The sequence below is a fragment of the Grus americana genome, chromosome 1 (assembly GCF_028858705.1).
Source record: "Grus americana isolate bGruAme1 chromosome 1, bGruAme1.mat, whole genome shotgun sequence".
In the NCBI taxonomy this organism is placed as follows: domain Eukaryota; kingdom Metazoa; phylum Chordata; class Aves; order Gruiformes; family Gruidae; genus Grus; species Grus americana.
The window spans coordinates 47698239-47712008 of record NC_072852.1 but is presented as its reverse complement, the minus strand read 5'-3'; positions in this window follow the sequence as shown (position 1 = coordinate 47712008).

Genomic DNA, 13770 nt, shown 5'->3' with positions numbered 1-13770 from the left:
TACTCTCTGTCATAGATTTCTTCAATAGTGTAATTGCTCATATTCTTATGTAACTGGAATTTATAGGAATGAAGTTTTATTTTTTCCTCTGGAAGAGAATAATTACCATTTTTCCTGCCATTAAAATCGGTGATCACCTAATTGTTGCCTTTTCTTTTTTCTTTTTCTTTTCCTTTTTGTCTTTTTTTTTTTTTTTTTTATGCTGAGATACTAATTATTAGTGATTTCAAGAAGATGAATGTATGGTATGTTATGGACCATAATCTTTTTTATCATTGTGCTGGTTTCAGCTGCTTTTTTTTTTTTTTTCTATAAAATGACAAGGCAGAAACTTCAGTGTTAAAAATCTTCTTTGCTTTCTTATCACGTTGTATGTTCTTGACATATTATCTTCAAGTCCCCTGGATCAGGCACAACTGAGCTTGGAGAATTATACTTTTTTTTTCTCAGTAGAACTGAACCGTCTTCTATTTCTCAGATATTCCTTTACTCACTTTTTCTACCTCTTTCCTACATCTGTAGCTTCTACTGCTCCATTAAGAATTTCATACTCAGAATTTTAACCCTTTCAGCAGTTAATTCCCTAAATCACCTTGACTTCCCCAATCATCTTCCTATCACATTTCTCCTAAAGAGGAGGATTGATCTTGCAAAGTAATGTACTCCAGAGAAGCTTTTACAGGGAAAAAACACACCTCTTTGCAGATCTGTCTCTTTCTCTCCCTCTTTCTTTTTAAATATTCCTCAGCTAGAGAAAACATTTATAACTATTCATTAGTGTCACTCAGCTCGGGAATCTCAGTTTATCTTGACTTGCCCTAAACATGTGATTTAAACAGCCTGTCCAGGCCTACAAATCAGCTCCGTTCACAACTGTGAGGCATCTGAAGATAATGAAACTATCAGGCAAACGGCAGATTCATGAAAGAACAGATACATGAACCTCCATTTACTTTGTCACTGGAACATAAAACCACCATCGTAACATATGGATGACACCAAACACAAAAGCTGTAATCACTAAACAGATGGAAAAAAACGTTCTGCTAATGATCCTGCAGTAGAAGGTACTGGAGACTATAATAAGGAACCCTCGATGTTCCAGTTAGCAGTCTTACACCTTGGGAACAGAAATAAACACAGTGAGAATGAATGGAAGGTAATTCAAGCTGTTCAATCTTGTCATTAAATATATTAATGCCTGAGAATTTTTGTGTGGATTTTTTGGTTTTTATGGTTTTTAGCCAAATCTTGCCATGATTATAGAAGTATGGAAACTAGAAGAGGAATTATTCTGGGGGTGATCAGCAAGACAAAATTTCACACAGTAAACTGTCTCAAGATGCTCACTCACAATCTCAAAATTTAATGTAGTTGTGGTGATTAAGTTGCTTTGCCCCTACCGGGTATCAGCAGTTTAGGTTAATACGCTGGGCAGAAAACTGGTGACTCAAACTAATTTCTATCATGTCAGCTCAAGGGACAATAAGCTCAAACGAAGCAGCAGGACAGACAGGGAAGGGTATTCAAAGCACATTTAAAGCAGAAAGCATAGTCAGACACTAGAGCTGAATTTCCAGTCATTGCGAGTTCTCAGCATCTCTTTCTCTGAGCATAAAATATGTCTACAATTTTTATTCTGTTTGGTCAGGACAGTGATGCTCAAAAATTGATGGTGTATTCACCTGCTGAAAATCCCAGAGACCACCTGGACTGCAGAGGATATCAGAAACAAAATTCAGAAGTAAAAAGGAGATGATGGTTAACACACTGGATCATTCTTAAGTAAAACATTAAGCATCCTCTCTACTTCAAACCCAATCTTCTTTAGCCATTCTGTGACCCATTTTTTTAGATTTGTGAGGTTGTGCACTTTAAGGAAATTTACTGCTGTAGAAAAAGCCCAAACACATAAGCAACCACATTATTATCTGAATCAGAAATATTTCTTAATATGCAGCAAATCTATGCCACATTTTGTAAGAAGCTGCAAATCAGCAAAAACTTCTTGGATGGCTAATGAGCTATTTCTCTATGTTTTAAAGTTCTGGAGTCTGAAACTGTGAAAGTGGCATTCTGTGTGTGTACCCGCTACATATGAGGTCTACATGCGTGGCAGAGCTTTTTATCTTGATGCTTTCACTCTCCAAAAAGCAACAACATCTCAGTACCCCAGGGGATCATGATTCTCAAATCACAGAAAAATTTAAAGTATTATCTCAACAGAGTGATCTGAAGTATCATTTCTTCTTTTGCATTCAATGGTTTTTTTCCATTAAAGCACAGCCATTACATTTTCAGGTCTTTGAGATTCTCTAACCATTCTCCTGACAAAATAGATTCTGTATTTCCATTACTATAAAGCAAATACAGCATGTATATGCATCGACACGCTTACAGTTAAAACGACTATAAATGTGAACCTTTTGGTCATATATACATGTAACTGTTTAGAAATTGATTAGGAAAAGTCATTTTGGATAAAAAAGGCCATAAGAAAACAATCTTCCCTATTACTCCTAATTTCCATTTCCTTTTTTCTGCTTTTACTAGAATCCTCCTATCTGAGAAAGCAAACAGTGCAGTTAGAAGTGCCACCACAGTGTGTCATGGGAGTTATGCTTTGGGCACCTCCTCCTTACTTTCACCTCTCAGCAATGCATTCCCAGGCCAGATTGCATCCTTCTCATTTCTCTGATTACATATTTTCCCCAAATACCTAAGTTAATCAATTTTTCATTTCTCTCCAGTGAGCTATGAATATTTTAATTTAAGTTTCAGGATATAATATATACAATGGACATGGGTGAAGAGCCTGATATAACTTTGTTGAAGATTGCATATTCATGTAATCCACTGTTCATCAGACTGATCATGCTTTGAAATTCTGTGTTAAACTGATGAAATAGTTACAAGATGCAAAATTATTGCTTTAATAGTGTTACTGTTGGACTGATCAGTTAACAATGATTACCTACAATTCCTGAAAGAGTAAACTGAAATTGATCTGAATTCAGAAGGGTGACTCTTTTTTCCCCATGATATTCAGTTTTTGTCTGCAATCATCCTTCTGTTTTCCCTAGAACACGGTAACTGAAGACATGCAGCATACGGCGTTATATAGCACTGGTTTAAGTATGTCACATAGGTAGAAATTGGGCTCCACACTGTGAAACTCTTGAAATCATTCTATTTTGTCCTTCCTGCCACCTTCACAAATTTCTTAAATATTTGTGCTCTTTCCTAGTACCCAAGAGGCAATTTCACTTTAACTAGTTGTTTAGAAATCACGCAGTCATGAAAAGATTTTGAGTTACAAATACTGAGGAATATTTCCTCTGTGCACAGTAGAGAGGCAACATGTTATTATTACTGTAAATCAGTGAGTGAGATTATGCTGAGACTGTCATTTTGGCCAGATATGGGTTCTTCGACAGGAATCCTTAAGAGGTTTCCTAACAACCAGTAACCTTTTTTTTTTCATAAAAGGAAGCCTGAAGTGTCATGTACAGTCTTCCACAGTTCTCCTACCGCAACATAAGAAAAGACTAAGAATCACTGCCTTATTTCATAGAAGTGTTTCCCTTATTCAATTTGTAGTTATTTTTCCTTATCTTCTTCAGAAAATTTCATTAAGCAGGGCAGAAGCACTGATTTTAAATTTATTCTTCATATACAAGGTGCTTGATTTGACCATTTATGAGTAGATCATTTAAAAATCATTGTTAAATCTGATTGTTTTTGATTTAGGAGTAATCCTCAGAAGCAAAATACGAATTCAAAGAGCTGTGGTTTCAGTACTGTGCCAGCATGCACATTCCAAGTATACACCCTTTCTGCAACTTCCAGCCTTTTTACCTATGAGGGATGGAAAGCATCTGTGTAATTTGCACATCTGTGAACCGAAATTTGCATGCATAGCATTTAAGAAATTCCTTGGAGATTGAAAAGCAGACATCCCGATAAAGACAGACAAAGTGGTAATAAGAATACATGTTACAACAGCAAACACAGGCAACCAATCATTTACAACATAAGCAAAAACATAACTGACAAAGAAAGAAAACAGCCTTCTGAAAAATAAAACAAGGCTTTGCATCTGAAGAATATTTTACATTTGCATAACACCTTTCCATTTCAGTGCTTTACAAACATTAATTAACTATAGCCATGTCTAAACTAGAATACAGCTTATAAATATACGCGGCTCTGGAAAAAAAAAAAAAGTTTATCATCTGTGGCAGCTTCTACTAGCCTCGCTTTTAATGTAGGGCTTATCACAGGGAATGCTGAAGAGCTGCAATCTTCACCTCTATCCCTTATCAAAACTATCCCTTATCAAAATTATCCAGAGCAGTGCATCCTCCTGGACAGCTGTCATGATAGTAGTTCCACATCTGTGACTGCCATCCATATTGTAACGGCATCAAGCCTCGGTTTACTCACTGCTCTCTCTCTCTCCCCACTCTTCCTCCCAACAGAAATAAGTTAGACTGGCAAGAGAACAGTTGTGCTGTTATAACTGCAGGTAAACTAGGGGATTCGGTGAGCACAGAGTGCTCACACCCCAGATTAACATGGTGATGTCAGCCATGCCTTGTGCTGTAGACATGATCTCAGCTTCAAACCGCCCCCCTGGTGCATTGATTTGTGCTACTGGAGCCATGTTTAATTAAGACCCAGAGGGAACTGTTTTCTAATCACTCGATGATGTAGCCCCAATCCTGCAAACACCTCCATACATGCCCAGTTTTAAGAAGATGAGTAGCATGACTCAAATGCTAAAACTTAAGCTTGTCTGTATCTGTAAATTTCATGTACCCACACTGAGGAACATGAATTGTTAACTTAAACAGTGCGGCCTGGATTGCAGCTCTTTATTTCAGGGAGATACCTATGGAATCTCACCATGGAATCTCACCTATGAAGATACCTTATGGAACACTTTGGGTATTAAATGAAAATATGTCAGCAGTCAAAGATTATAAGTAGGTTTGAAGAGCATTTACCTGGTGGTGCCCTGTAACATTTCACATTGTTGATTTAGGCAAAACTGAAACTTTTGAAAATCAGGAATAAATATTGAGGGCAAAGAGACAAACTTCAGTTTCTTCCTCCTTTGCTCCTCGTTGTCCCCAGTCTCTCCTGGATGAACAAGTGCTCCAGTTGTATTCACTGGTAACTGCTGAGACAGCTTGACACTGAGACCCTGTAACAGCTAACAAGTAAAGGATAGCTTTGCATCGATGTAGCTGCAATGGTCTCACTCTATAGGGCCATACCTTTATGAGCAAGGTAAAGCATTGGAAGTGAACCTCTCTGCCCCTACTTCAACAAATATCACCAGAGGGAAAAGGTTTGTTTACAAAGACAAGGTCCCTCTGCTGTGCAAACAGCCAGCTGAGGTCTTAATGCAGAAAGAATATTGTTAGATAGCATCCCTATAGAGCTAAGGGGTGTGAGAAGGAGTTCAAAAACTTAGCAGGTGTGGCATGTTACCTATGGCAGGCTTACACAGGTACAGCAAGTATAGGTAGCTCCTACTCCCTACAGTCCAAAGCCACAGAAGAAGGATGGACCAGTGCCTCAGTTAAAGTGGCAGACATGTTTGGTTAACCCCCATTATGGGTTTTCAAGATGTACCTTAGCAGAGAACACGGGATAACACTGACTAACTTTACCACTCTCCAAAGTTTCTCAGAAATATAAACATTAGAGGTAAGAAGTTGGCTATTATTTACACATTTGTTTATAACAGGTGGTTCAGATATAATGCTGACTTCATCAGATAGCCTGTGCTGGTTTATCCTGTACTCTTTTTTTTTTTTTTTTTTTTGTGTGGAATAGGGCTTGCAGTTGTGTTTTGAAATGTTTATATCAGAACCATCATAATATAGCCTACAGCTCTTGTACCAGGACTCTCTAACAGTAATTTTCACTATGGAAGAAAGAAGAGAATAGGACACTTCTCTGCCATGCGTAACAACCATTCCAGCTCCCCTCCTTCCCACACTCTGCTGCTAGATGTCATTCATATTTGCAGCACTGAACGTGTGCTTTTGCATAGATACTTCAATGGTAGCAGTTTCGTGCCAGATCATACCCCTTGTGGTTACGCAGCTGATTGTATACCAGTCCTGGTCATAGATTTATGCACCCAAGCAACTAGATTTTTTTTGAGTAAGGCCTTCAAGCCATCACACAGGCTTTCATGGTCAGTCATAATCACAGTCAGGGATTGACCATCTTCCCCCTAATGCTACATCTTCTAGCACAAGGGAGCTAGGCTTAAATAGTAAAAGTATCCAAACATATTAAAATCAGTGGGAGTTAATTATCTAAACAACTTTGTGGATTTGGACTGAGGCAATGCTAAGTCGAAAGGCTCTATACCTTTTTATTAGATAGCTATATTTCCTTTATACTGCTTCAGGATTTAGGATACTAGCAGCCAGCAGGATGGGGAAGAAACCAGTGGAGTACATTCCTTTTATCCTCTAGAGCTTAGATGTCTGGGCCATGGGCAATTTTCTTGATGAAATAATAATTAACAAATTAGTGAGGAAAAAATATATACTTGACCAAGAGGCATGAAAGACTTTCACAAGAGCAATCGTTAACAAGGAGGCAAGTCTCCTCCGTTGTGAGGAATTATACCCCAGTTCAAAACATGATAGCATCTTCAGGAGAAGATGTATGTCTTGACATACGTATCCCTGTTATGTAAAATGTCTCATGCTGCTGCTTCTTTTTGGTCTGTCAGATGTAAGCATGCATCCCACATGGCTTTCCGCCCTTTGAAAATCTTCCTGATATTAGCTGGTCTGGAAAGCTATCTCTGGCATCTCTGTCAGAAACATTCAGGCATGTAAAATCCTCCTAAACCTTTCGTTAGAGACCTGTGTTCCTTATTGGAACTAACGCTAAATCTGTGAAAGGGCAGATGTGGCTTAGATTTCTGAAGGACTAAGATAGTTTTGATTATATTATTATATCTGAAATAGACAAAGATGCTAGAAAATACAATATAAAATATTCTGCTCCATCTAGACAGTAAGCTCAATACAGGTGGGGTTTTTTTTCCTTTTTTTCTTTTTTCATTTCTGTGTCTTAAACTGGTCCTATTTCAATGGCTTCATTCTGAAGTTAACACCAGGTTTATTCTTAAATTAATGTTCTGTGCAATAAATCTGCTTTCCAGCTAGGATGAAAGTAAGAAAGTCTTTTGGATATGAATTACCAAACAGTCTCAAGAGGGGTTTTTTTTTTCCTCCTTCTAAAGGAGACAAAACACTTGTGATTCACTGTCCCAGAGATCAGTCTTTCCTAACACGTTTGCAGTTGTTCGTTTGTGTAAGAAGGCCTTGATCAGACCAAACTCCCACTGGCTTCAATGCAAAAGCTTCAAAAAAGCACACGGAAATGTGAATTTAATTGTCTCCAGGTATTACATCATATGCAGATTCCTACCCTGCTGATTTTTTTCTTCTAATAAGAAATGGAGTGAGTGAAAGGTTTAGAAGCTGCTTTAGCCTAGCATTTTCATATGTTGTGTATTAGAAGATTTCTTATTCTTCATGATGCCCTAATTTCCTTTAAAAGTAACTCATGAACTGGCAGTGTGCCAGTATAAGATTATGAAACAGCAGCTTTCTGCCACTGTGGAATTATCTGTGATACTTTCCATGTTCCCCTAGATAAGACGTGATGGGGGTAGGGGGGTGTAAACATTTTTTTCTGTCCTTCACAAAAATAGACTTCAGGGATGGAGTTATTCTGCCATTTACGTAGGGTTTGAGTATTTTCCGTACATGGCTGTAATCTAGCAAGGGGAGAGGGCTTGTATCTTAGTGTGTGTCTAGCCCACATGTGAGCCGACATCTGGAGAAGATCTCTCTCTCTGTGCAGGAAGACGAGAACAGGCATGCTGGAAGCGTACATCAGGAAAACAATATCAAGGATTTTGGTGTAAAGTTGAAAAGTGATAGGTTTAATGGGTGCAGGTACTGACAGGATCTCAGGGACTGGCATTAAAGAACATGAGAACTCCCTCTGTAATGACTGAAGTAGTGCACACCTCCAGGGGGCATTTGTTTCAGATGTTTGTCTCTAAAAGATGTTCTCATTCAGCAGACAAGAGCACACTCAGAGGCTTGTTTCTTTCTGAAAATCCTTTTCAGCAGCAAAGGTCAGTTCTTCTATAGACTGTAAAATCTACTTAAATTACCTAAAAATGAGTTCCTCTTTTGAAATATTAAATAATGACCCAAAGTTAAATAATGAATCAATTGATCCAGCTCAGCTGAGCAAGAGGCTTCTGAAATACAGTCACAAGGAAAATAAAATATTAGCTCTGTATATGTGTGTATTTGAGGAATCAAACCTGGCCATGAGCATGCCAAGTTGGATTCCAGTGAGGATGTATCACTCTGTTAAGAAGCTATTATAATTACAGCATTCAAAAAAAAAAAAAAAAAAGTAAACTCTATACATGGGGCATGAAGACTCCTTATCTCAGAGGCTATCTGGTGGATGCATGGTCCTTGTCCTTCTTAAAGCTTACATGATTAAAATTTGGGTAGGAAGAGGAGGAACAGTAATGGTATTTTCCAGTTTATAGTTTGAAAGCATTTATTCTCCTACTGTGTGAACCAAGACCTTGGGAGAGTCCTAACTAAACATAAACCACCGAAAAGCATAAAATATGAAATGAATGGGACATTATCATTGCAGACCAAACGGCATACAATTCATATTCCCTTTACTAATCACATTGTGGAGTGCAAAGCATATCATCATTAATGGAGATTTAAAGGCAGGGGAACTGTTCTGAGAATATTTCCATAGATTCTTCCTGTATTCCTTTGCTTCCTATGTGTTTAAAAGTCTTCAGATCATTGAAAATAATACTGTCAGTTGCTTATCTACCAATCCTATGCTCATCTTTTCTCACTTAGTGCTGCAAGGACTGTCATTGCTTATCCTTAGATGTAAGCAACATAAGAATAAGCAGCTTTTTTTCAGAACATGGGAGTAGGTTATAGTACATTATGCAAATTTAGCGTATGTCTTTTGAGAGAAAAAAATGCTACATAGAAAAACTTTTATTAAAGTTATTTAGAAACCTATATTATATTTTTATCAAGAAAGTATTTTTGTCATATTTTTAAATAAGGAAAATTATTTTATTTGTGTCTCCTCTTCAACTTCTAAACCCTTCCAATAATAGGAAATTTCTTTAGTGTATCTGATGTGTTTCCAATGTGCCTTTCGCAATGGATGCAGTTTGAAGTAGGGCTCCTGGAAGTGCGCTCAGATCAGTTTTAGGTTTTGCGATAAATCCTCTACACCAATTATTGGTGATCCTGGTATGGCAGCTTGGGGCACAGTAGTTCATCTAAACCACTCTCTTTGATTTAGATGACACAATAGTCAGAGCTGCTACTAAGTCAGGCACTTACACCAAAGAATATAACCAGCATGCTGCTAAAACTGTTATGAAAAGTAACTATATGATATGTTCCATAAGAGGATTAAAAAAAATAAAGGAGAGTATTAGAAAGATCATTTAACCCTGTCTGCTGTTTCCATGATTACTGTGCAAATCTGTAGGAGCTAAGAATTTAGTTCATGTCTCTCAACACATTTTAATCAAAATTACAAAGTGAAGAAAAGGGATGTGCTGGGGAGCTGGACAAAAGACACAAGGAGAGGAGCAATTGTCATGTTACATCCAATCATTAACAGACGAGATGCTCTACTAGATCACATCAAATGTTTGCTGGCGTCATATCCTGTCTCTGATAGTGGGCACTAACAGATGTTTAGGGAAGAATATAAAAGCAAGGCAAATATGAGGTAGTCTTTTTTATTCCCAGCATCAGGTAATCAATGGTTCAAGGACTTTCAGAGCTAAAAGCATATTTGTACCATTATATTTAATAGTCCCTGCAACAGACAGAAGGATGTTCTTTCACATATCTCAATGCTCACTTAATTTGCTTCAGCCTCTTTATTGCAGACTCCTCAAGTACCTAACTGAAAACATTTACACCATTACAGAAAGAGTGGGAACACATAAGGGAGGAGAGTGTTAGAAATGGAGAAAATGGTAAATTCGGTCACAGGACATCATCTCAGTACCTAAAGAATGCAAGGAGAAAAAGAGATTTGGGGCTGAATGAAGAATGTGCTGACTGGGACAGTCATGTGCAGACAAAGAACTTGACTCCACATCTGGGGAGTTGCTCCCTGCCTTGAGATATATGCTTCAGAGTACTTAGGGCTTGTAGAACATAAAAGAAAATAGTTCTGTGTCTGCAATATTGAATAAAAATTTGCCTACAGGGGGGCAAGCTGCCTGGTTTGTTTACTGCTATATTAAAATGTAGGAAAATCCTTACATGGAAGTCCTCTACAGAGGTCCCAGCAGCTGAGGTGATGCTACATCTGGACCCAATCTGCAAATCAAAAGTAACCTGTGAGGTTTACTGTACTTAGGGCTATGCCAGTAGCTAGTGAGCTGTAGGAAAAGGAAGGAAAAAGAAAAAGAGGTTTGGGAAACAGCTGTACCAAGGGAATAAAGACTCAAGAACCCAGTGATTTTTGTGACCTCTGTTGGCCATATGCTCCATGGTTTTGCCTAATCTCTTTTTAAACTCATTCATACTTTTGTTCTCCCTGACATCTGTAGTCAGAAGGCAGTTCTGTCATTTACTTACAATTTTTTTTTGTGTGAGTTTTTTAACTTTGCTGTCTAATTATTTCTTTCAGTGAGCCTTTGAACTTATACTGCAAAAATAACTGTTTCCTATTTATTTTCTCCATGATAAAGATTATTATAGATCTGTCTTCTAATATTCAGATATTTAACTTTCTTCAGATTCAAGTCTTATCTCTACTTAATTTCTCCTAATATATTAAGCTATTCTGTATATTAAAACTCTATTGCTGTCATTTGCTGTCCCCCTCCATATCCTTTTTCAGATGGGGTACCTGAGGTATTCAAAATGTAGGCTCAGAATGAATGTTTACAGTGGCATAATGAGTTTTTCCACTTCATTCTGTATTCCTTTCTCATTTATTGTTAACTCTCTCTTTTTGTTTGGTTGGTTTTGGTCTTACTTGTATAGAACATTGACCTAAGGCTTTGAGTGAACTGCCTCAAATAAATTATGCTTCTGAGATGTGACAGTTAATTTAAAGGTTTGATTAGCTTTTCTTCCCAGTATATTACTCTGCACTCATCAACATGACCTTCACCTGCCAGTGTATCATCAGCCACCAGTCTTTTAAGTTCCTTTTGCAAATCTTCTCAAGTGAGTAAGTTGAGCAGCAAAATCCACAACCTCTCTGAAGATGGATTACCCAGTTTCCTGCCTTTTAACCAGTTATAATCCCAGCACCGACTATTAGAACATTTAGTCTAGTCTCTTGTATTCATATACCTGGCTGCACTTAAAGCAGTGTGCTGGTTTTGGCTGGGATAGAGTTAATTTTTTTCACAGTAGCTAGTATGGGGCTGTGCTGTGGATTTGTGCTGAAAACAATGTTGCTAATATAGAGATGTTTTGGTTACTGCTGAGCAGTGCTCAGGCAGCGTCAAGGCCTTTTCTGCTTCTCACCCCCCCCCCACCAGCGAGTAGCTGGGGGTGCACAAGGAGTTGGGAGGGGACACAGGCGGGACAGCTGACCCCAGCTGACCGAAATGAAATTCCATACCATATGATGTCATGCGCAGCATATAAAGCTGGGGGAAGAAGGAAGCATGGGACATTCAGAGTGATGGCATTTGTCTTCCTAAGTAACTGTTACGTGTGATGGAGCCCTGCTTTCCTGGAGATGGCTGAACACCTGCCTGCCCGTGGGGAGTGGTGAATGAAATCTTTGTTTCGCTTTGCTTGCACATGTGGCTTTTACCTATTAAACTGTCTTTATCTCAACCCATGAGTTTTCTCACTTTTACCTTTCTGATTCTCTCCCCCATCCCACTGTGGGGGGAGACAGCAAGTGGCTGCATGGTGCTTAGCTGCTGGACGGGGTTAAACCACAACAAGTAGATAGAAATATTAATGATGATTTAAAATAAGGGAGCCAAGGTACCAGAAGCAGCTATGCACGGTAATCTAGAGCACCGAATAGGCAATCTATCCTGTTCCTAAGGTAGCTTTTGCTGCCTCCACTGAGCTGCTCACTGCTGCAGCCAGGATGAAGTCACACACCGTGGCTGAGCCAATCCAGCTGCTCAGGGCTGCTCAGATGAGGCGTCTTCCTCCCACATCTCTCTGCCCACACTCCTAGCCACATGGTTCTGTTTCTCTCCTCACATGCCAGTCCTGTCAATTGTCTGACACCTCAATAAGCCAATTTAACTAGTTTTCCCAACAGAAAGCTGTTTATTCACTTTCCTCTGTCAAGTCAGGTTTCCATCCATTTAAAAGTTGAATGGTGTGAGCACAAAGCCTGTTGACAGCCAGACCTGGCACAAGGAAAGGGTCGGGAGCCTGCGGCCGGTGGGAGATGAACGAGACCTGCCCACTTTTAAGGAGGGCAAGCCATTAGATTAGACAAAGTCATTTCATGTAAACCCACTCTTAGAACAGGTTTCACTGAGCTGCCAAGCTGCCCTACCACACAGCCAAAGGAGGAGGTCTTGCTCCCTGCCCCTGTTTCCAAGTGCTCCTTTCGCTTTGCTTCCTCTCTTTTGTTCTCTTAGTCCTGCTTATAGTTCAACTCCTCCCTTGTATCAGCTCTGGAAATCACACTGTCTGACTGATCTTGTCTGATTCCGAGGTAAGCCAATTCACCTCACCAATCAGCCCAAAACGGAAGGAACAAACTTTTGTTGCTGGAATGGAATTCAAATGAGTTATGTCAGCTTACTGGGAGATCAGATGAGATCCCAGACTCTGCAAGATAGGCCCTGGAACCAAGTGGAGGGTAAGAGAGGTAAGAAAGGGAAGGAGAGAGCAGTAGCACACCCGCTCCTTGCTGCATGTAAGAAGTTCATTCGAAACTATACCCATAGACTGATAGGGTTATAGCTGGGTTTTAAAGCTGGAGTTTAAAGCATTGCTATGCTGCAGTATTTTTGCCAAAGAGATGTACACAATGCTCAGCGTGAGCTGCTTTGGAAGATGGCAAATGAGACATTTCAATTTATTAACCTTAAGCTTTCTGATCAACCACCTGAGATTTGCACCCAGATTTATTGTTCAGTAAGCTTACCCTGATGGCAGGTGATACTCTAGTGTTTATATTTCCCTTTCCTTCTCCTTTAAATACCACAGTGAATTGTCGACACATCTTTCTGATGATCTCAAGTTCAGTACATATGTATTTTATGGAATGTTTTCAAAAAACAAGTCCTGCAAACTGAACTATCTGACATTCATCTATTATTTCTCCTAGGGGGAAAACACTGTGTAGGAGAACAATTTGGCTGAGCTTAACGGCTCACGAGTGAAAAATGGGATGTTACCAGCTATTCACCTTTTAGATTTTTGCATGAAGAAAGCATGATTAGAAGATGATCATGCTCAAGACTTCAGCAGTGTTTGCTTTTTATGTCCATATGGCAATGCTGGGAAGCGCCAGGGCCCTGGTCTGGAATGTTGGCCCAATATTCCTGGAAGATCAGAGCTGGAGTTTAAAGAAAACTAAGGACGTGTACATACAGATACAGATAGTTTGAGGCATTTTGGAAGTTTAAGGGCAAGCTAACTGAAGTGTTGTGTCAACACTGCCTACAAAATTAACCTGTCCCTCTGA